Genomic DNA, 25,066 nt, shown 5'->3' with positions numbered 1-25,066 from the left:
GGAGATCATCAGGAGCAGTCACCGACAGTGCATCGGAGTCTCCACCAGATTCATCCTCCCTCCCTGTGGTATTAGCAGATGTTGTTGCTTGAGATGTTGTGGGCACACAGGGAGGTGTGGGTATACTTGTGCTGATCTGGCGGAGACAGGTCAATATGTCCATATGCACCGCCGTGAGTTTGTCCCACTTGGCCTCCATGCGGGCATGATGGGTAGCCTGCTCCTGCTGCATGTCCTTAAGGACCCCCACTACCTGGCTGAATCCTCCATTGCTCTCCTGGTAAGCATCTATGATGCGTCCCAGTTTGGGGTCATCAGGCAGTCCAAGCCCCTCTGCAGACCGTGCCCTTGGCCTAACACCACCCCCACCACCTCTAGACACACGGCCTGTACCTGTGGTGACAGGCACAGTTGACCCCGGGCCCCTTGGCTGTTGCCACTGGTGTTATTGTTGGTAGCATCCTGGGTGGCCGGGGCCCCTGTGCTGCTTGAACTTGGGCTCCTAGGTCGGTCCATGTTGGCAGGGGTTTTAGGTCTGTGGGAAGATGGTGTTGACATGGCTGCAGGGGGTGCAGGTGTTTCAGATGGTGGGGCTGCCTGATGACTCACACCAGAGGTTCCAGGTTGATTGTCATCATCCGAAGAGGACAGAGCCAGATCGACACCAGAGAGCTGCTCCTCCACCAGTCTGGGCCAGGGACTCATCTTCACTTGGTGCAGAATCCCCAGTGGCACCTGAGTGTGGAAGAGACAGACATTGTAAGTTATGTTACTACAGACATCAATAGTTGAACTATGTATATTGCAACAGAGAGGGGGGAAGGGGTACTGATATCTTCATCTTGAAATGGGAGTACTAACAATAAAGGAGAGGGCAGTGGATCACAAATCCTGTGCAGCCATGATATGTACATGATTTCTTTCCTTAGTAAATTCCTTCATATAAGTATACATAAATGGGGCGGTGCTACTTGGATTGCCGCCTCAGTGTACTGTAGTTGCATTTACATTGGTTCACCTTTACTGCAAATATGATGTGCCTCCACCTGGAGGTAGACTGGCTGCTTTCCCAGTGGTGTCCTGAGGGGATATTCGGTCTAGGATCACATAGGGCTGCTACTTGTTGACCAACAGTGACCAACCCTGGTGTGGTGGACGAGTAGCTGGATCCACACACAACACCTTTGTTTGTAACTTCATACGTCACAATGTTCAACATTTTTCCTTTGACTTTGGGTGTTGTGTGTGTTTTCGACTCACTGCACATGTGCACAAACACACACCCTCAGTTTTCTCCTGTGGGCACAACTGGGGAACCAGCCAAGTTACCTCCAGGTGGAGGCACAGCATATTTGCAACAAGGGGGAACCAATGCTGCTGCTGCTACAGTACATTGATGTAGAAAAACACAATGGCATGTGTACATATGCATGGCTTTCAATGGAGGCAACCCAATCAGTTATGAACCAGGTTGCACAGGAGGAGTATGACATTCACCCCTCCTTGAGCATTGTAACAATGTTTTATATACATGAGATTTGCAACGTGACGTCAGGATGCATGACTGTACATTGCATTGTCTTCAGTTGTCACAGACAGAGTCTGATGCTGTGGTAGCACATTGTCCTGCCAACATGGTGGCGTTCAATGTGCATGTTGATGGGTGCACATACCCAGCTCATATATGGATTTCCATGTACATGGAAATTATTACTCAAGGGCCATCAGGTGGCTGATACAGAATGTGATCCCTGTTCACATTTGAGTCTGCTTCCCTGTGAGGGTGTGTGCCTGTGCTGACAAGATGGCTGAAAGTGCAGTCCTGGTGTTTGTTGGTGCACAGTTCCCAGCAAGGCCTTGTGCTCCCCACAACAGGACCCAGTGTCAGACCTCTTGGCAGTCCATTTCCACTCCCTGTGAGGTGTGCATGGTGCAGTGTGGGCTTGCTGGGCCATGTAGGTGGCTGAGGTCTGTGAATGACTGCAAGTCCCAGCATGCGCTGGGCTACACCCCCCTCCCCAGCATGCCCTCACTTCCCTCCTTCTGACTCTGCTTCCCTGTGAGGGTGTGTGTCTGTGCTGACAAGAAGGCTGACAGTGCAGTCCTGGTGTTTGTTGGTGCAGAGTTACCAGCAGGGCATTGTGCTCCCCACAACAGGACCCAGTGTCAGACACCTTGTCAGTCCATTTCTACTCCTTGTGAGGTGAGCATGGTGCAGTATGGGCTTGCTGGGCCATGTAGGTGGCTGAGGTCTGTGAGTGACTGCAAGTCCCAGCATGCTCTGGGCTACAGCCCCCTTCCCAGCATGCCCTCACTTCCCTCCTTCCGACTCTGCTTCCCTGTGAGGGTGTGTGCCTGTGCTGACAAGATGGCTGACAGTGGAGTTCCGGTGTTTGGAGGTGGCCAAGTCCCAGCAGGGCCTTGTGCTCCCCACAACGGAGCCCACTCCCAGGGTACCTGCCAGCCCATTTCCACCCACTGTGAGGTGAGCATTGTTCTGGAAGGTATTAATGGTGCAATTGTGAGGGGGTGCGTTATCTGTGACAACAACACCAGCATGCTTTGGTATACACTCACTTCGCGAGCATATCCACTATTACTTCCTGTCAGTCAGCTTCACTGTGAGGTATTGGTTGTGGTGGCAGGGATGTCTGACAGTGTTAACTCAGATTGGTGCCACTGCCTTGCTCTATTTGTTTGTAGGTTTGTACATGTCATGACACAGTTACAATTCACTAAGATGTGGCCATTATTGTGTTTGTTTGACTCACATAGACTTCTTGGGCTTATTGACATTTGTTTCCCATGCCTTTGCTCTCAGTGCATGTTTTCACAGTCCCCTTAACGGTGCTGTGTGTGTGTTGTGACACAATATGGGGCATATTGGTTGTGTACTCACCAGGCTCTGGTATGTGAGGTAGGCCATGGATGCCCTCTGGTGGTAGGATGTCCCACACCTTCTCCTCCCAGGACCTGAAGTAGACTGGTTTGGCAGGAGGGCCACTGCCGGTGACCTGGCTCAAGGCGTGTTCCTTCTGGAGGGGCTTCTTGACCCTCCTGCGCACGTCATACCACCTGTTCTGGATATTGTGCGTTCACCTTGTCCACGATTCTGTCCCACATCTTGGTTTTCTGTGACATAGGGGTCCTTTGTACCAATGTGCCAAACAAATGCGGCTCCACTCTGAGGATCTCATCTACCAATATTTCTAACTCAGTGTCTGTGAACTGTGGATTCTTCTTAGGGGGCATGGTGATGGGTGGTGGTGAGGAGTGATGTGGGTGGGTGCAAGTGAGGGTGGGTGGTTGTCTGTTTTGTTAGGTGTATGTGTGAGAGCTTATGGAGGAGTGCTGATGGTGTGTGGTTTGTGTGATGGGTGAGTTGTGTGTGTGTCTGTGGTTGGTGTCTCAAGCTCTTTTGTGTTGGTTGCTCTGTTGTATTTGCAAAGGATCATGGTAGTGTAGTTTTGCCTTTTTATAGGTGGAGTTGTGGGTGTGTCTTTGTGTTTTTTTTTTAGTATTTATTGACTTTGTCATGGCTTGACTGGTCCTTTTTTTATGTTTTGGCATTGTTTTTGGTGGGCATGTAGGAGACGTTCTTCTGACCAAGTCGGACTCTCATGTTGGCTTGGGCGGGCTGCTCCGTGTCTTTCACGCTGATTGTGTTCTGTGTTGCATGCGAGTCTATTTCGGTGGTCTCTCTCGCTTCAGGTACGTTTTCGATCCGTGTCGGTCGCGCGGCTTGGGCTCCGTGCGATTCTGTCTGATTTAATGCATTTGGCATCGTACTGTGCGGCTCGGACGTCGCGGGTACGTGTCGGTCGGAATCATTCCGGGTTCAGTTCAGTCGGTGCGGCTCGTGTCCATTTTCCGGCCGAATGAATCAATTTTGTACGGCTCGGTCAGACGGCTTGGTTTCCGTACGGCTCGGTTGTAAATCACAGGCTTTGCATCGTACTGCACGGGTTGTAGGGTGCCGGTAGGTGTTGGTCGGACTCGGTTCCGGGTACGAGTCGGTCGGGCCGATTTCCGACCCGAATGGGCCCCTAAATAGCAAACTTACATGTGTGGAGAATTCCCTACAAATAAATATGAGAGGTAGAGGTGGAGATTTAGACCTGTAGGTTTGTGAATTGCATTTTGTACTAAGTAGTACTGATAGAGCGCGCGAGGCCACCCGACCAATAGTTTTCGCCGTTTCCGGCTTCAGGGCCCATATACTTTCAAATCACCATATACATCGATCGGGTGACTTCACGAGCTCTACCAAGTTGATGTGTGTGTGTTCCCTGCTAATAATTTTCAGTGCACCCGACTTACCATCCACCGATGCGGGTATCTAATGACCACAATGAATCAGGGAGCTAGCTGTAAAAGAAAGGCAGCAAAATGCAAACCCAAACAATAACATTCAAATACTGTTTAAATGACCACGGACAACTGGAAGTTTTAAAATGTTTATCTAAATTCAATATTTTCTTGCATGAGGTACAGTAAAATAAGGCAATCAATAACCAAGGTAACGTAAATTATATAGGCATAAAGAAATAATGACAGGGTAATCATTCAAATGTAATATGAAATGCAGATGGAAAATACTATAAAATCTCAGAAATGTTTAAGCATGGACAGTTTATGCATGAATAACTATGGGAGGGCCTATAAAGAGTAACACGCTTCACTTAAGGTGAATGGGCCTTTGAACAATCTAGGCAATGAAGTTCTAGACCATATCATAAAATTACAGACTGCAATGCAAAATATAATTTCTAACCAGTGAGTAGACATAGGAACAAAACCTTATGGAAAAGTATGTAATTGACTTTCAATAGTTGCGGAAAGGCATGGAAAATATAACATATGCAATGATGAACTTTATTAAAGCAAAAGTCAGAAATTCAGAAGGTGCAAGATTTAAAGAGTTTTCAGAGCAATATTTACCTAGAAAGGTGTGGAAACCAAACCCTGGCCACGGGTCAGTTAAGGACAGGAAACCCTCAAGGAAGGATACCCCTCAAAGGACAGCAGGTGCAGAATGGACACCCAGGACAGGACAGGATACCCTCGGAATAGGAATCAGGACAGGACCCTCAGGACAGGACAGCAAACCCTCAGGTCAGGACCCTCTTCAGGACAGGACCGGAACCCACAGTTCGGAAGCAACGCCTGCGCTCCACCCGCTCTGCAGCTATCGATCAAGACCCCGATTGGGTCAGCGAACTCCCAGCTAAGTGCTTTGCCAGCACTTTAAGGTTCAGTAGAACCTTAGTCTATGGTCAAATTCGGACAGAGTGCTTCGCAGCGCTCTGTATCTTCAGTCACCTATTGAGTGCGTTGGGTCAGTGACAGGTCAGCTAAACCAGACAAGTCGGACGGTTCACTAGGTGAACCCAGGGTAGATATACAGTTTGGGGTCAGTGTACCACCCCCCAATGTTGCAAAGTGTCAGAATCCTTCAATTTGGATTGGTCCTAAGGTAGGATTTGGGTAGCACACCAATCACGACATAGAGTCTCAAGCCTTCATTTGCATAATAGGGTACCGCCTAACTAGATTGGGGTTCTCATGAGAACTGGTGCAGAAATACAATGGCAACTTTAACATTGTTGCTCTGTGAGCACATGTGATTGGTTCAGCCGAGTTTTCGGGTCGTTCTCAGGAGCATCTTGCTCATCACTGCCAACTGGCTGAGTTCCATCATTCAAGGTCTGCTCTGGCTTGGCAGGTCGCGCAGGCGCAGAAGGACCTCCAAAATGGTTCTCGGCACAGACAAACCCCATTCCCCGCGGTACATAAAAAGTAAGCGAAAAACAAATTAATACATAATAATGTCATTATGAAAATACATCACAGGATTTGTACTTTTGACTCATCATCAAGAAATAAAACTATTGCATTAAAATGTTAGCTACATTGACACAGTCACAAGAGCAGTGGCACGAGCAGTACCACATGATAAGCACAGCTATGAATTACGCATGCGCATAACTTTCCCTCCACTTCTGCAGACGCGTCAGGACACGTGAGTGTGGCTGACGCATGCGCAGTAACTAAATACAAGCGGCGGCCATTTTAGGTGACTTGGGTAAATTATTTTAGTAAAACACATGTGCAAGCTTCACTATCTATGTTCAAACTTAACATAAACGTTAGTAAAACATACATTTGTTACCTTATTACACATAAACGAGGTTCTTGACTTCGGCAAGCCGCAAAATATGCGAAGCTTTGCTTCATCAGTACTACTTTACATCCTACAACATGCAGTTTGTGACTCAGGCCCATTGAGATCAAGTGCGCTGACGGTGAATAAAAATGGTGATCAGGAGGATCCCAAATGACCTTGACATTTCTAGGGAACAAAGTCAGGTAAGTGGTAAGAATTGCATTGCCTGGGTAAGCTTGCGAAAAAAGTTTTTCAGGACTTTTGTGGGCTTGTTTCAATGAGGGACTGCAGAGATACTGCGCTATGTAAAAAGGTATTTTTAAATATCTCCCATGTTCAGATTCTTAGTATCTGTAACACAGTGGACTGTTATCGTGTTACAATCTGAGTAAAATAACTAGGATATATTTCCCTTGAAATTTAGGGTAAATATTACCATTCCATGAGAATATTCAAAGACTCTGAAATTATTAGAAAATTTGCACATTTCCACCAAAGAAAACACTGAATTTCCATAAAAATCCCAGTGGATTTTCAGGATAAAAAGATTTTCCATTTGAAGAGAAATGCTACAAGACAGTAGTATTGTTGACATTCCTGCAGGTCCTCTGAGATCTATATAACATCGAGTAAAACAATTACTCTGTGGTGAAGTGATGTGAACATTTGATGATTTCCGTTCCATTCAACTATATTATTTAAGATAGATGTGATGTGTGGCCTTTTCTGTCTTGTATGTCAAATTGCATCTGGGGAGGACCTGGATCTGTCACCATGGATACACATTGACTCGTGTTTTGTGCGCTCTGCAGGTAGCTGCTGTCTGTGCCTTCCCAGAACTGCTCAATAGCACCAGTCTGCCAGAGGATGTCAAGCAGAGGGCCCGGAGTTTCCTCGAAGAGTTAGATGGCGGCACCATTGGTATGTTCAGAATATCCTTTATGTTTCTTGTTGAACATGCAACTTGTTTTTCATCTAAAAAGGTAAGGCACTTGTAATTGTAATAAGAAAAATAAAAATCATATTCAATTATTGTACCTGTATGTGGTCATGGATAGCAGGGCATGTTATCCTTGATCTGGCTATTAGTTTATCAACTTATCAGTGACATGGCAAGGATTGACAAGGCAAATTGATCAGCTCATACTCAGGACCATTTATATTATTGTGTGAAATGATTGGTAAATTGATCTCCATTGTAGAGCACTCTGAGGCACTTGGCTCTAATGGGACTCCAGCAGACATACTAAAAACCGATTGCCAGTTCTAGGATGTGGCAAAATTACAAGACCCCAAGAGCGAGGATGCATTTGTCCTTCAAATCAAAAATAGGTTCCAACTCCTGACAGACATGGAAGATAAGTGTGATCCAGATCAGAGAAAACAGAAGTCCTCATCCTCGGCTCCACAACCTCTCCATTGGATGATACCTGGTGGCCCCCCACCCTTGGAAACCCACCCAACCCAACTGACCATGCACGCAACCTCTGCATCATACTGGACTCATCACTCACTGTGAATCGCCAGATCAACGCTGTCTCCTCTGCATTCTTCAACACCCTCTGCATACTACGCAAGACATTCAAGTGGATCCGCCTCGACTCCAGGAAAACTGCCCCTCATGTACTTATCACCAGCAGACTAGACTACAGCATTGCCCTCTATGCCAAAATTAACAAAAAACTCCTCCGCAAACTCCAGGCCATCCAGAATACCACAGCCAGACTAATCCTCGATATCCAATGGCACAACCACATCACCCAACACCTCCGCAAACTCCACTAGCTCTCCATCGAAAGAAGAATAACTTTTCAGCTGCTCACGCATGCCTACAAGGCCCTCCACAACACTGGACTCCAATACCTCAATGACTGAATCTCCTTCCACACCCCCAAGAGAAACCTCAGCTCAGCCGGCCTCTCCCTAGCAACCGCCCCACGCTTCTACAGGACCAGAGCAGGTGGAAGATCCTTCTCTTAACTCGCAGCCAAGAACTGGAACAAACTCCCCCTTCACCCCAGATGGAGCCAGGCACTGCACCAATTCAGGAAGGACCTCAAAACCTGGCTCTTCGAATGACCCCACACTTCCCCGCTCCCTAGTACCTTGAGACCCTCACGGGTGAGTAGTGCGCTTCACAAATCCCTAATTGATTTATTGATCCAGCTGCAGGTGCAGTCAACAGGAAATGGGAACATATTGCTTCAATATGTGAGAACAGTGAAACATACCTGGGAAGCAAGACAAGGAGCATGAGAGAATGAATAAGACAAGACACATGACAAGCCACAAAAGACAGGTGGGCAGTAAAAAAGAAACTCATGGGGGTCAAATCTGAGAAGCTGCAGGAGAAGTACAAGTAACAGTACATAAAAGCAAACAAATCAATCAAAAGAATGACAGGAGCAGACAAGCGGGTGCACAAGGATAACGTTGCCAGACGAGCAGAGTAGGCAGCTAGTACAGGAGAATGGGATAGGGTCTTCAAGATCATGAAGATGGTTAGTGGTAATTCTCGTACAATGTACATCACCCATATCATGGACAGGACAGACTACTCACAACAGAAAAAGAGAAGGAAGCACAAGCACTTAATAGAAGGCATGAACAGATCATTACCAACAATTAAGGTGCGCATCGCTGATGCAGAGAAATACTTGGATGTGAACACTGCCACTGCTCAGAAAGAGGAAATCATCACTGCCTCTTAAGAATAGAAAAGCTCCTAACACAGAAAACCTGAATGTAGAAAGGTTCAAGTCAGACCCTGAAACGTCAGCCAGGAATCTCCAACCACTGTTTACATCGATTTGGGAGGGAAAAAAGTACCAGATGACTGGAACCAAAGCATCATCATTAGGTTTCCAAAGAAGGTAGCATTAACCAACTATAACAACTTGCGTGGAATCGCCCTTCTGTCGACCCCTGAGTAAAATCCTGCCGGGAATCCTCATGCAGCACATATCTGATGCTGCGCAAAAGCAATTAAGAAAAGAACAAGCTGGGCTGTTTGAGGGTGTGTTGATCAGATCCTTACTCTACGCAACATCTTACAATAGTGCACGGAGAGGCAGAGGAAACTATAAGTCAACTTCATTGATTCTGAGAAAGCCTTTGACAGTATTCACCATGACGTACTCCGGTGTATACTGAGAACCCACGGTATACCACAGCAGATAGTTCTCCTCATCAACAGCTTCTATGATCATTTTACTTGTAAGGGCGCGATACTGAGTATATCTTTGAAGCTGGAACTGGTGTGTGACAGGGATGCGTGATGTCAGCATTGCTCTTCAACCTAGTCATGGAATCGGTGATGCGATGCACAACTGAAGACCAAGCCAGACACATCCAATGGACCTTATTCTCCACACTGGTGGACCTTAACTATGCGCATGCCCTAGTCTTGCTCTCTCATACACACACCAGCATATGCAGGAAAAGGCGTCTCAACTCAATCCCTAAGCACAGCAAGAGGGCTAAAGATCAGCTCGAAGAAATCAGAAGTCATGACAATGAACATCCCAAACCCTTTATCAATCACAGTGGATGGAGAGGACCAAGTCATGACTGAAGAGTTCTCTTACCTAAGCTGTAGTATCTGAGATGAGGGCAGTGACATCAAGAGCAGTCTAAACTAGAGTGGGACTGCCTTCTGGATGCTGAGTACTGTGTGGAGGTCATCTCAGTACAGCACCAACTCCAATCTGAGGCTTTACAAGAGCTGTCTTCCAACCACACTCTTGTTTGGATCGGAATAAGGGTGGATGACGAAGAGCAACATCGCCAAACTGTCAGCCTGGTAAACAGCCATTACAACAAGGCTGTTACTACGCAAATCTTTACATCGCATGCGTTACAAAGCATGCAATGTAACAACGCATAGCCATTACTACGCATACCATTACATCGCATGCACTTTTACAACGCATGCGATGTACTGGCTATCGACATCGGTGTGAGGAAACTGAGGCTGATCCGTTTCCTCACAACGACGTGCACCACCCCTCAGTCGACGCTGGATCCAGGAGAGAGGAACCACGAGGAGAGAGAGGTAAGGGGGATTGAGCCTGTGATGGAGTTACTTTTGTAGGGTTTAGGGTAGTGTGGAAGTAGTGTTATAATGTTTGTGTAGTGTAGAGTCGTTTTTTAGGATTTAGGGTAGTGGTGGGGGGTCGTGCAGGCTAGTGTTCGAGTGTGGCGACCAGACTGAGGGAATGGGGAGGGTCGTGCTGGGGGTAGTGTTTTAGGGTTTAAGGTAGTGTTGTGGTGTTTGTGTAGTGTAGGTAGTGTTTTAGGATTTACGGTAGTGTCAAGGGTCGTGCAGGGTAGTGTTTGAGTGTAGGGACCAGACTGAGGGAAGGGGAGGGTCGTGCTGGGGGTAGTGTTTTAGGGTTTAGGGTAGAGTCGGGGTTGTGCAGGGTAGTGTTTGAGTGTAGGGATTGGACTGGGGGTAGGTGGAGGGTTGTGCGGGGGTAGCGTTTTAGGGTTTTGGGTATTGTTGTGGTAGTTGTGTAGTGTCGGGTAGTGTTGTAGGGTTTAGGGTAGTGTTAGGGTCGTGCATGGTAGTGTTAGAGTTTAGGGACCGAGATGGGGGAAGGGGAGTCTCATGCTTGGGGTAGTGTTAGAGGGTTTAGGGTAGTGTTGTGGAGTTTGTGTTGGGTAGGGTAGTGTATTTGGATTTAGGATTTAGCATAGTGTTGGCGGGGTTTTTTAATTAAAAAAATGTGTTGTAAAAGTATGCAGGGTATTTGGATCCGTTGTAATGTTATTTTAAATGCATTTAATACACTTGCGAACTAATGGTATGCATACTAATAAATTGCGTTGTAATAGTACTTGAGAACTAAAAACATTGTTGTAAAAGCATGCGTTGTTTTGCTTTGTGTTGTATCGACATATATTCTGTCAGCCTTTCACACCAGTAACGTGCGAAGAATCTTGCACATTTTCTGGCTGCAAACTTTTTCCAACCAGGATGCAAGTAAAAGAGCATGGGCGTTATAATTATAAGAAAAAGATGGAGATGGACAGGACACAGCATCAGAAGAGAACAAGACTCCATCCCTACAACAACTCTCCACTGGACCCCAGAAGGTAAAAAAAAAGAGAGGCAGATCAAAGAACACCTGGAGGCAAACTGTGGAAGCAAAAACGAAGATCCTGAACTGCAGCTGAGGTAATGTAAAGAAACCTGCCCAAGATAGACAAAAGTAGAGGTCCATCGTTGATGCCCTATACGCCAGTTGGTATAACAGGCATAAGAGAATCAGGAAGCAAGCAAGTTGTACACAGTCAAACTAGGAGCAGCAAAACAACATTGCAAGCAGCTGGAGAGAAAGTGGAGACTATATTGCAAAGAGGCCCACAAAGACACCTTCAAATTGACCATGCGACGCTACCACCAGCAGATCAGAAAAACCAAAAAATGAGGCCCTAGCAGAATGCATAGAAAGGAGCACCAAAAGATGCAAAGGGAGCTTCACCATCATGAAAGAACTTGCTGCACCAGCTTCCACCGCTAGCAGCATCACACACTCGCAAGACTTATGCACCGACTGATCAGAATACTTCAGCAACAAAATTTAAACCATCTACAATAATTTCAACCCACAGTAGGAACCCACCAAACTTGCTGCCAGCTTGCAAAAACTTGGAAACACCCTGGCATCTTACAAAACAGTCACCATTGAAGAGGCAGCCAACATCATGGGATCCACCCTCTCCGGTGGCCTGGACAGATCCATGCCTCCGCCACGTCTTAAAAATGGGCAGCTCCCCTATCAGGGAAGCTCTCACTTCTATTCCGAACTCCTCCATTACTACTGGAACATACCCAGAGACCAGGAAACACACAACAGTAAACACACTATCCTAAACTGGATCTGCTCCTTCCTTACAGGAAAAAAACAAAGAGCCAGCCTGGCACTATAGAAATCTGCTTCAGTCATACAATCTAATCTTTCTGAATGTTTGAAAGCTATAACATGTTTTCTTCTTCAGATAGGAAGGGTAGATGTTCCAATGCTTGCTTATGCAGATAATTTGGTGTTGGTTGAAAACACTCTTTTTGGCAAGCAGCAACTTCTTGCATCAATGCTGAGTTACAGAATACCCATCTAAAGAAGACTCAAATCATCTTCTTTGGTAAAGATGATGATAAATGTTTCTTGGTCAGTAAATGTGAGCAGAACTGAACCTGTTATGCCTTATGATTACTTAGGGTGTAAATCAAACTCTAAAATGTATTGGTCCTTGCACCTTGATTCACTGACCAACCACCAGCCAGCATTTACAAGTTGTACCCCTTTTATGGTGCTCCATCACATAGCTCCATTGTTTTCTCAGCCAATCCTTTCTTCTCTGTTTTTCCTCGCTGCTATTGCCATTGAAAGAGTAAGCATCAAGGTCTCATTTACTTCAAACTAGATTTATAATCCTTCAAGCACAATAGCGCTGATGGAAAATTAACAGTACTGCATTTCACAAAAAGGAGAAGAAACTGTGCAGCACCATATTTGGCTACAGGTTCCATTAGGTCCCTCATGCATAGTAATGTGAGGGTTTGTTCTCCATGGCACAATATTATGTTCAGGCCTGGGCGTAGTTCGTGGAGTTTTGCTAAGCGGAACTCCACGAAGGTACAAAAAAAACTCAGTGAGGTTCCGCGAGTGGCCGAGTGCAGTGCGAACTGCAGTTTGTGCTGGTATTTCTGCCGCTTGGGTAGAAATCCTACCCGAACGGCAGCTCGTGCTCGCAAACTTACCATTTGCAATTACGAACTTACTGTTTGCGATCATGAGAGGGGAAAAAACTCCGCTGCACATCACAAAGTGGAGTTGTCTGCAGTCCGTGATCCCCGCGGAGTGCGGAGTGCAGAAAACTCCACAAACTACACAAACGAAACGAAGTACACCTCCCAGGCCTAGCAATGTTGGCACTGCAACTGTGTCTTCTGCCAAACAAAAACTTTTCTACATATGAAAGTTGATCAATGCCACTTCACACGAGTGTCAGTTGAAACGTATCGCAGATCTTGGCCTAATAATTTTTGCAGAATTTTTTGGGCACAGGGAACATTATACAGGTTGTTGTTCATTTACAATTAGGCTGTTCTGCCACTTGCAAAACTTTTTAACAGCTTTAAACTATTTTTCTGTCATTGAAGTTAAATTGACTACTATAAAATTAGTACTTTGGGGTCAAATCATTTTGCATACGTTTAGAGCTCCATCTTTAAACTATATTGAAGTTTTTTCAAAGTGAAAGTTGTCGGATAACTCTCACCTCTTAAAAATGCTTTAAAATATGTTAATAAATTAATTGAGATAGCAAATATTAATTCACCAACCTATTATTTAATTACACTACACAAGCTCAACAATGCTATCTCAAAGACTTCTTGCTACTAGTGGTCTAAAACAAATGTCTTTGTTTCAGGTTGTAATGCACTGACTTTATTGAAAAGTGGCGCACAAGTTTTGCAATAACTATTTGAGCGCAATGTGGTCATGATGATCAGCATTTATTGCACTTCATTTACAACTGTCCAATATTAACAGGCATGTAAATTGTTAATTGTATGCCAGAATTTCTTATGGAAAAATTATGTCTGATAGAAATATTGTATCCTCTTTGCATTTACCAAAATATTATCCCACTGGGTGTTGATTTTGAATTATTAACTCAAGTGGGGCCCAATTTTTGCAATATTTAGGACATAATATTCATGTCAGACTATGTGCCTCATTTTCTTAGCGGTCTGTCGGACTGCCAACTGCTATCACAGCAGTCAAGGGACCGCCCGAAAAGCAGGGGGTGGTCTGACACTGCAAAGTGCTCCTAATCACAACAGCATGTGCTGCGGACAAGGAAAAGGGCTGTATCATAAGCCACCGTGATAAGGAGCACCTCCTGCACGTCCATGGACCGTGTGCCAAATTTCATTTGGTGCAATGCCACGGTGCTGGAGGTGAGTGGGGACACTACATGTGCCCCAGGGCCACTTTGCAGTGGGCCACGAGTGAATGGGCCCTGTTTGAGGCCCTGAATATCCCTTTCTGACAGCCTTGATATGGTAGTGGTACAGAGAGCTTTCAGATGATCAAAAAGCTGCTCATGGTATGCACTTATATGCTCGAGGAACCCTGGGGAGTTAATCAGTGCCTGAATGGCACACCGGGTAGATGAGACTTCATAAGAGATCCTATCTAAAATAACGGAATCTTCTAATACCCTACTCCATCGGACCCTGCATCTATCATTTGATTAGGATAGCCCCTGATGTGACACATCTGGTAGCACTAATACACCCGGGGCTATCCTCAAGTTTCAGACTTAAAATTCAACGGGTTGTGGTCACTCTCAAGACGAGCAGATAATAACATATCATCTAGTAGTGACCAGTACTCAATTTTAATTAAAATATAATCGATTCTACTAGTGCTGGTACCATTATCAAAAGTTGCCCGGCCTATTTTATCGGAGTGTGAGTGGCCATTAACCGCTCTCAATCCCCACTCAAGGCACAATCCCAGCCAATGAAGTGCTGACTCAGTTCCCTTCTTAATTGGAGTTAAAGCAAGTTGTGGGACATTCCATAACTCATCGTTTTAAGCATGAATGTACTCTCTCTCACATAGAAGAGGTTCAAAGGTACAATTTAGGTCCCCAGCCACAACTATAAACTTGTCCCTCCCAATTAAAAAGAGGAACAAGTCTAACTCTTCCATAATTACTGTACGCCGCCCTCCAGGTAAGCCATGTGCGTAAATGTTAATAATAAAAATTTCCTGGTGATTTCCCTTACTAAGCTTAATCCCAAGGATATCAGAATTATGCACTAACACTCCTGTGGGCCTATAGCTGAGGGGCTGGCTCACCCAAATGGCTAAGCCACCAGACGCTCTGCCTTCGTTTCCCCGAATGGCAGGTTTAAAAAAATTGAGATACCCCAAACGAAAAATGGGGTCAGAGGACCAGCTTTCTTGAAAAATTAAAATATCATGCTTATCTACAAAGTCTGACCATTCTCCTAAATCTAATTTTCCCTTAAGCCCTGCTATGTTCCACGAGACTATTTTAAGCAAAGAATCCTGTGTGGTCAATTCACTTTGTTCAAGGGCCCCCAAGTTAGATCCAGGTATCCTCACTCCCTCTAACGGCATTTCTCTGACTGAGAGTACGCTATCAGGGGAACCCCGGGGAGACCATTCCACACCATGACCGACATTCTGTCCCACCTTGGCCACCTCTATGGGCCTATGGTGTACAGGTTCACTACTATCCGCCACCCCAACCTCTAATACACCTGTTCCCCCAGGATCCCTTCCAGAACTTTCAAGCTGGGTGTTACTCCCAGGCTTAGTCAAGAGTCAATCGACTCCCTCCAAGCCTGAGAGGGGTTCAAAACAGTTAAATACATGTGGAAAATATGGGATGTATGTTACCCGATCAAAGGGAAACCTTCCAATAGGACTTCTCCTTCGGAGTTTGGGTGAGTGGTAAGGAGGATCATAGTTTCCTTTGGGATAAAAGTAGTGTAGGACTAATGATTGTACTTCGCCCACCCTACCAAATCTTGTTTCTCTACGAACGAAATCCACCACCCAAGGGTCCCTAAAATTAATTATAACACAATCTCCCTCTAGATCCTTCAGACAATGTCCCGCCCAGCTTACTCTTCTAACGTTTAGAATCTCCGTTTTAGAGGAGGGAGGGAGAGTTCTGTTCTTATTTAGCCAAAATGTGGCTTTATTTTTCAACTCCCTATATGATTCTGTTTTATCCTCCCCAATAGCTGGAACGCCCGTCAGTATGATAGTATAGGAGGCAGACTCGGGGGGTAGATTAAAACATGGGAGACACTGTTTGGTATCCTCCTTCCCCGATCGACTGTACCCTTTTGGCTGTCTACCAGTATCTGGTACACTAGGAACGGGCTGTGTACTAGGCACCGCACCCTCCTTCAAGACCCTACCCCTGGTATTAGCCAAAGGATTATTACGAACGGGAAGTTTCTCCAAACGTGGTCGTCCCAACTGTGTATTCAATAAGCCAATGGGGACTGGAGGAGCCGCCTTTGATACATCACTGGTCCCTTTTACCTGGGGATCAATGGAAGGATCTTTAGGATTTTTCAAAACTTTTACTAGTTTGTCCAGTATGTTAGTATTAGCTGTAACTATGTTCTCCAGCTGATCAAGTTTAGAATTTATCAACCTCGTTTGTTCCAGTAAGGGTAACATCAAAGATTTAACAAGAATTTCCATCTTGCCCAGAAGTCCATCATCTGAACTACGAGTGGCACATTGATCAACAGAGTCAATGGGGTCCATTGTAGGATTGAGGGGGCTGATTGAAGCCTGTGAGGGCTGTGTTGAGCTATTTTTTTGGGGAATTTTAGCAGTGTCCCCTTTCTGAGTTCCACCCCCTCTTTTCCTTTTGCTGGTATTTGAATTTTTTAATACACACATATTTTGTGCACTTTGAGCAGGACTACATTGCGCAGAGCAATCACCATCTCTGTGGGTTGAACTACTCGAGGGCGTACTGGTTATAGTTGTGTTTAGTATGGAACAGTCCGCCTCATTGTGTGGTACTGCCGACATACGGTCGGGACATGGACCTTGATTAACTATGGGGGCTCGATGGCTTGTTGTAACGGGAGATACCACTGACCCAATATGACCTAGGGACGAGCGTTTACCCGTTATAAGATCCACGGATAAGCGCTTCTCAACAAAGGCTATTTCTTTTTCTAAGATACCGGTTGCCCATTTCAAAAAGTTATCGAAAGTCCCAGATACCACCCCACTCTTAGTTGAAACTTGAACAGTTCTGTCTTTCCCAGAACGTAGTGCCATAGTGGCTAATGACCCAATACTTTGGTGCAGACAACAACTAATTAAGTATAATTAAGCCTTGATAATAATAGTTATACTCAACTCAGACCAGTGATTGGGGGGGGGGCCAGCCCGACCTCAATCGACCTCTGACGGCCTGAGACGGCCCGCCCTTTGCCCGGCGCCCGCCCGCGCGTGTCCCGCGTCGCGGGATGAATGAGGCGATTATAACCCTTCCAGGCAGGGGGCGTGGACACCGAGGGAAGAGGCAGCAGCTGTGAGTGGAAAAGCCTGCTGGTCCTCGCAGTCCCTCGGTGTGGGTAGTTTTAAAGGTTGAGCCCCGTGAACGGCTCCCGCGGAGCGGGGGCCGTGAACAGTCACCAACAAAGTTCCTCCGGTGTCCTCCAATTCAGGCACGGCAGATGATGGCAAGGGCTAGCACAGTGAGCGGGTCCCGCGGAGCGGGGGGCGCGAAAAGTTATTTAAGGGTCCAGGCAGGGGCGTGGACACCGAGGGAAGAGGCAGCAGCTGTGCGTGGAAAAGCCTGCAGGTCCTCGCAGTCCCTCGGTGTGGGTAGTTTTAAAGGTTGAGCCCCGTGGACGGCACCCGCATCCGCCATGAACAGGCTGTCGGAAAGGGATATCCATTCCCGACAGCGGTGCCTGGTTCGGCACCGCCACCATTCTTGGCCACGACTCCGACCTCTGAGATCCTGTCCGAGATAGTAGTCTAGACTCCGCCTGTTGTGGGTCTAACCGCCAGCATTAAAATGTAGCGGTCGGATCAAAATGCCTTTCGGTGGCAGTCCAGCCGTCACTATAATGAAGCTCTACATTCTGATGTAATTGTCGATATTCTGCTTCAGTTGCTCACCTGAAACTGTTTTTAAATCATACAATATGCAAACTGTGAATGATGCTATGAACTTTTGTTTAGAAAGTGCAACAAATGAAATCTGCCTGTAAATTGTAAAGTTTTTGAAAGCACCATGTATCTCTTTTTAAAATTATTAAGGGTAATTTGTGTTAAAATCATTCGTAAACCATGGTGACTAACCTCTGGTTTTGGTTTCTGCATTTTATAACCCTGTGGCTTTTATTACATCTAAAAATGTTTTCAGTGGTTATCTAAAAAGGGTCTTTGCATTTATAATACTTAAAATAGTGGGCTTTTGAACCAATTGCAATAAAGTATTGCCAGCTAGCACATTTCAGTATATAGAGCAAGCTAAGATGTGAGTCAAGAAAGAGGTCATACCAACTCACTATTAATATGAGTTGAAGATTATTGAAAAAAGTTAAGAATGTTAAGAAGCAAAAGTTAAAGGGTTGTTCGGAAGAGGAAACTGATACCTGAAGATCAAGCTAGTGCATTGATTTGCACAACCCAAGGGCAGTCACAATAAAGTGGCTGATATCAAACCCTTCTGTTTGTAACCAATAAAAGGTGAATAGGAGATTTGTTTATTCAGAGACCAGGAAGGAAGGCAATTTATCAATGAACAGGCTCTACATACACCTAATCCCAAAACATAATACACACACACACATTGTGGAGGAAATATGTTTTGAAACTCTGGATGAGCAAAAAAAGGTAGTGTGGGTGGTACTAGAATGGGTAGACAATGGTCTAGACTTCTTAAACAATCTACCCTGCCTACTTTGCTTCCAGACGGCTTTACACTGGGAGCCACTGTGGACGTAAGCTACGAGATTCTCTGTCAGCGAATCTCGGCTTCTCTGGACTCTTTGGCCCCGATGCGTAAAATTAGAGTTAGGACTAATCTGGCTATGCCATGGTACTCGGAGGAACTCCGGCAACTTAAGCTTCAGTGTAAACAGGCTGAGCGTGCCTGGAGAAAACAGTATCTGGAATCACACAGAGTCCTCTTTAAACAAGCGCTGGCGACCTATAAAGTCCAGATCAAGCTGGCCAAGGCTAGATACCTTGAAGAATTACTGCTGGCAGCTGCAAATAAGTCCCAGGCCCTATTTAAGATCGTAAAAGAACTGGCCCATCCAGCTTGCACCAAAAACAACATCCCGGCCTCCCAAGTTCTCTGTGACTTGTTGGCACAAGCCTTTGAGGACAAGATTGCTACCATCTTAAATAATCTTGCCTCGTCATCTGGTCAGGCTGTGCACGAATCCATCCCCACTGAGAACTTGGAGGAGGGTGCTAAGCCAGCTGAATTGAACAACTTGCCTTTAACATCTTTCAAGGATTTCTGTGCTTTGGCTGACGGCATATCTTCAGTTTCACCATCTGATCCTCTTCCACCAAAATTTTGGAAACTGTTTCGGGAAGAGCTTTTTCCCCCACTTTTCTCCATCTGCTGTCAGTCCCTCAGATCGGCACGGGTCCCAGACAGCTGGAAACTGGCGGTTGTTTCCCCACTACTTAAAAAGGAAAATTTAGATCCCGCCTGCCCAGCTAACTACAGACCCATCTCTCTGCTGCCATTTCCTATTAAAATTCTTGAGAAACTGGCCACAAAACATCTCTCCAACTTTCTTGAGATCACCGACTGTTTGGATGTGGCCCAGTTTGGCTTCAGACCAGCACATGGGACAGAATCAGCATTGGTGACTGTTCTTGATGAACTTCGGACGCGGGCCGACCAGGGTCGAGCAGCCTTTTTAGTGCTGCTTGATATGTCGGCCGCGTTCGATACGGTCAGCCATGCAATCCTGATCAGGAGATTGGCAGAGGTTGGAGTATCTGGCTTGGCCCTTGAGTGGCTGGTGTCGTATCGTGATCATAGGCACCAGGTAGTGGCCCTGCCACCCTTTAAATCTAATATCAGGAGGGTTGGTCAGGGAGTACCCCAGGGGTCAGCCATCAGCCCCATTCTTTTCAATCTTTACCTCCGCCCCCTGATCACGCTGATCAAATCTTTTGGCATAACAGTCACCAATTACGCCGATGACACCCAACTTATCTTCTCGTTTGAGGGTAAGGATGGGGTGTCTCAGGATGTCTTCCATCGCTGTATGAACACTACGGCTGAATGGCTGGCTAATGACTCCCTGCAGTTTAACAGCTCGAAAACCAAGGTGCTGCATTGCTCCTTGGATCGTACCCCCAGACCGCTCCCACATGATTTCTGGCCTCTTGATTTTCAAGGCACCAGCCTGGCTGCTGAATCCGTTCGCAATCTGGGGGTGATGTTCAGTTCCAGCCTGCAGCTTGATGTATCAGTGAATAGAACGGTGGCCACTTGCATGGCACTGCTCTGCTCGCTGCGTAAGATCTTACCCCTGCTCCCGGCACAGGCTAGACCAGAGGTAGTGCGGAGCATAATCTTAAGTCGAATCGACTATTGTAACACACTGCTTCTGGGGGCACCTGTTACTCTGGTTGGGAAATTACAACGGGTACAGAATTTCGCCGCCAAATTGGCCCTCTCACGCCGACGCCTGGACTCTTCTGCCAAGGCACTTAGGGACCTCCATTGGCTGCCGGTCTCCCAACGGACTGATTTTAAAGCACTGTGCCTGGTATTCAGGGCTCTACACGGACAGGGTCCGTCCCCTCTGCAGGATCTTTTTTCCTGGTACACCCCGCCTAGACCTCTCCGATCAGCCTCGGCCCACTTGGTGGTAGTACCTAAGATTCCGAGGTCCCGGATGGGCGGACGGTCTTTCAGGTTCACCGCAGCGAGACTGTGGAACTCCCTTCCGCTGGGCCTGAGGGGTCTGGAAGATCTCCACTCTTTTAAAACAGCCTTAAAACCTATCTGTTCCCCAGTACAATGTAAATGGACCGGATGCTGGAAACATCATGTATGTGTCATTATAGTCTAAGCGCCAGGATGCCCGTCGGGTGACAGATTTAGCGCTATATAAGAACGCCTATACATACATACATACATACATGAATTTACATCATTTGACTCAATGAGTACAGTTCTCAGCTAACTTGTGGGATTTATTGCAGTTTTTGTTATTGAGTTATTCAGAAGATCCTTGGAGTAAAGTAAGACTAGGTATTTGAGGTCCTTTCGAAGTATTCTTTTTTGGTTAAATATAAAATTTGCATCAAATTTAACCAACGGGCTTCCTTAGACACCTGTGATGACCAATATATAATTGCCTAGCTCAAAAAATCCACTCCGGTCAAGCAAGTACTGAGCCCACAGTTAGGAACTTCATAAGAATGCAAAAGAGAAGAAAAACAGGAAAGTAAATTATAAAAATTATACCTATCTGGTAGTTTGTCCATTTTAGTTAAATAAAAGAAGCCTGACAATTCACCAATTATGTCACAAGTATGTTATAAATTCGCATTTCAGTATAATTTGACATAAAAAAGAAGTTCAAAGTAACTGTAATTGGAGAGAGTGATGAGAAGCATAAAGATGTATTTGTTATTAGGAAAGAAAGCTAGACATCATAAAATGTCATTTTAAACCCTTTAGTTGGAGATTCATTATTCAATAACTTAAGAGAAACTATGGATTAGCTGTCTATAAAAAAATCTGTAGAGATTCTGTATTACTGACATTAACCCTGATGGCTACAATTGTGACACTATAGGACTCTTTTGGGTTTCAGAAGGAAAGATTTGAGTTTGATGGCAGTTAGGCTGATTTAAGTACACTGGCCACGTAAAATAAGATTAATGTCCCAAGGATAAGTGAGCATAGTTTCAGGTCCCAGTCATAAGGTTTGGTTGATCAGGTTAAGTAATGATAAGAGTATGAACAAGAAAGTGCATGCTTTTGTACCAGTGTTTTACAACACTACAGTAAACATAAGGCTGCTACATTGGGGAAGACCGGGAAGGTACCTGTATCCAATAAGATGAGAGTGTGTAAAGAGCTGGAAAATTAGGAAAAGCAAACATCATATTACTCACTGAGTCCTCATTATGGTTATCACCTCGAGTAGTAACCATAAAGCCTAATAGCAAGGTGAGATTATGAGATACCTTACTCAAAACATTTGGATGATATTAATCCTCTTCCCTGCACGAAATGGGAGAATCAAAAAAAGGGTTCCAATACATTTGACATAATTGACTTTCACAGGCATTACATAAGATGTATTTCCTCCCCAAACCCAGACCATCAACAACATTCACATCTTCTGAATGAGCACATCAGTACAAAAGAATATTGACAGTCTGGGTTTGGTGATGACTATGTGGCAGTGGTACCTCTGGTGAGCTAAAAGTCTAAGGTTTTGAGGGAGTATATGGGATATCATTTTGGAATGTTATTATTACAAGTTAAGTGTGGCTAGTGGGGAGTAGAGTTGATCTAGCCCTAAGAAAACAGCATCACAGTCGATCAGGCCAAGTGTAAATTCAGAATGACATAAAGGAACTGTGTTGGGCATATGAAAAATAGAAAGTATGGAAGTATTATTAATTGGACAATAACAATCTTCACCAACCTAGGTTAATTTTACATAACGCTGTCTATCGTGGAAAACTAATGCCATGTTAACGGCGTATTCTCAACACGACGGCAACAGGCGATAGTTTCCTAATGACATGCCAAATGTCCGCATTAAAATTACTGGGATGATGATAAAGAAGGAAACCCGAACACGAAAAAAGTTGCGATGGGCCCAACAGCGCCAAAAACGTCAGCGATAAGCAGCACCAGGCTTGCTATTCCAAAGTCAGGCGGGAAAAATTACCACAAAAGCTACAAAACCCCCCCAAAAAAACAACTACTGACAAGCACAATGGAGGAAGCTGGAGCAACTACAGAGGCCAGCCAGAACCCCACAACCCCTCCCCCCCCAGAGGACAAGCCAGGGATCTCGGGGAAGGAGAAGGCAAGGATAAGGAGAAGAAGAAGAGGAACCCACGATTCAGTCCACAGGAGAACCAGATCCTGATTACCTCTACTTTGTCATTGGCAACTAAGAATGCAATATGGCAGTCCATCTTGGCCAAGCTGAATGCTGTCTGAGTGAAGGGCCAAGAAGCGCAGGAATGATGTGAAGCACAAAACCAAGCTGAAACTCGCTAACAACTGGAAAGCAGCAGTGCAGACTGGAGGTGAGAGTCTAGCGCCATAGCAAGAGATGGATGAGATGGAGGAATTGGTGTCCATAGTCATCAGTGGGGAGACTGTGGCAGGAGTTGGGGGATGGGACACTGCTCAACATGACCTGACCCAACAGCAACAGGGTGAGTAAAGAACCAGGGGGCATAATATCAATAAATAGCGATATTTATCGCTAAGTAGGGGTAGCGGCAATTTTTCTTATCGCCGTGCATCACAGGATTTTATCGCTGAGATAACGTGCTATTAGCAACGTTTATCTCAAAAGTGATAAAATTCCAGGCGATAGAGGCAAAATCCGTGAATATCGCTGAGAATACTGCGATATTCACGCATTATCGCTAACAGGGTCTTAGCCATTATATCTACCTCCCATTGGATATAATGGCTAAGAACTGGTCTGAGCAGGTATTAGTTTTTGGAGATATTCGCGCTTAGCGCAAATATTTCCATTGCTACGCCTGTGTTGGTAATAGGCGATAGCGATGTTAGCGACTGCTTTCAGTCGCTAACAGGTTGGGTACGCCCACTTTGCATGTCATTAGCGATAAATATCGCTGACATGCAAAGCGGGCCCCACACCGCTCGCTATCGCCTACAAGCTGTCGCTAACTGCTGTTAGCGACAGCTTGCTAATAGGGCGATAGTATTATCGCCGCTTAGCGGGCGAAAACGGCCGCTAAAGCAGTGAAAATTGCCTATCGCCCCCCTTAATAATATGCCCTCAGAGATGGGGAGACAAGGGGAGATGAGCACAATGGCACACATGCACTATTAAGTATAGCACTGTGCACACCCACAATGACTCTGCGTCATGTCTCTGATCTCTTGGGCATACTGCAGCACACATAGAAACAGCAATTAGACCCCCGTTGACAATGTGCCCACACATCACTAATCTCACAACAAACCCATGCACATGTGCTGAACCCAGCAAAGCTGCGGGTCCATGAGCCACACTGACAATGCAAGTGACACTGCATGACTATTAGCATGGCTGCAGTCCAATTATCATGACATGGTGCACGTCACGACACTGAGGTGACTGAGTGTGGACCACACCCGTAAAGGAGCAGGTCACACTCTGACACATCCACGTGCACAAACAACCCCTGACGTCATCCCCCTTACGTTCATGTTGCTCATGTTGTAGGACTTGAGTCACAGGGTGCATCTCTGCATCAGGGTGGTTCATATCTGACCCCAATGGACACCCAAAATGACACCCTGTTGTCTTTCTTTGGACACCAACGACAGCCTACATGTCATGTTTTTGTACACATGTGATACACTGATGAGCGGGATTATATACTACATTTGACACCATGAAATGGCGTGACACCCTAAATAGACTCTCTGTACAGAGGTGACATACCCACCATATATTTGCTATTCGTGAGATTGTTAGCACTTAATGTTGCACTTACACTTGTCAGAGTGATGTGCTAATGCGGAGGACTGACATGCACACAGGGAATGTGTGTTGCAATGAATTTATTTGTACATGCTGTTCATGTGGTCATATTGCACTGTTCCATGATTGCTAAGGACAGTCACAATGTGAAGTGCCCATGCGAAGAAATTGTTAATGATTGTGCCTCTTCGGGCTATTCCTGCTGCAGCTGCAGGGGGTTGTAGTCCACTTGCTACATCTTCCTCATGATCGCCCGGTGCATCTGGCACCTGGATCCATGGGGCATTGGTGTGTGTGCAATGATCATCTTGCACACTATTTCTTTGCTGTACAGGAGTCTTCCACCTGTGATGTCTAGGCACCTGAAACATGACTTTAACACGCTAAATGTGCACTCAACAATGCCCTTGGTGCGTTTGTGGGGCACATTGTACTGCTTCCGGGCCAGGGTGTTCGGGGCTCAGAGGGGTGTCATCATCCACGGGCAGAGTGAATATCCTTGATCACCTGTGAGAGGTAAGTGAGATTTGTGTTAATTGGTGGGTCCACATGCTGTGTTGGCAGACTTACAAGTTTTGTGGCGTGTGATTTGTGCAACTGTGGGGTTCATGTTTGCCATG

The 25,066-nt window shown here is 45.7% G+C and overlaps 1 protein-coding gene across 1 annotated transcript in view; it reads left to right on the top strand.

Annotated features, from left to right (window-relative positions):
* The window catches only part of LOC144828425 (alanine aminotransferase 2-like), a 107,235-nt gene that overhangs the window by 32,398 nt on the left and 49,771 nt on the right, over positions 1–25,066 (top strand). The window contains exon 2 of the mRNA XM_078686558.1: positions 6,979–7,087. The gene's annotated coding sequence lies outside the window, so the exon portion shown is untranslated. The remainder of the gene's footprint in view (positions 1–6,978; positions 7,088–25,066) is intronic.

The sequence above is a fragment of the Lissotriton helveticus genome, chromosome 4_1, assembly GCF_964261635.1.
Source record: "Lissotriton helveticus chromosome 4_1, aLisHel1.1, whole genome shotgun sequence".
NCBI classification, from domain to species: domain Eukaryota; kingdom Metazoa; phylum Chordata; class Amphibia; order Caudata; family Salamandridae; genus Lissotriton; species Lissotriton helveticus.
This window is presented reverse-complemented; position numbering and strand designations above follow the sequence as displayed.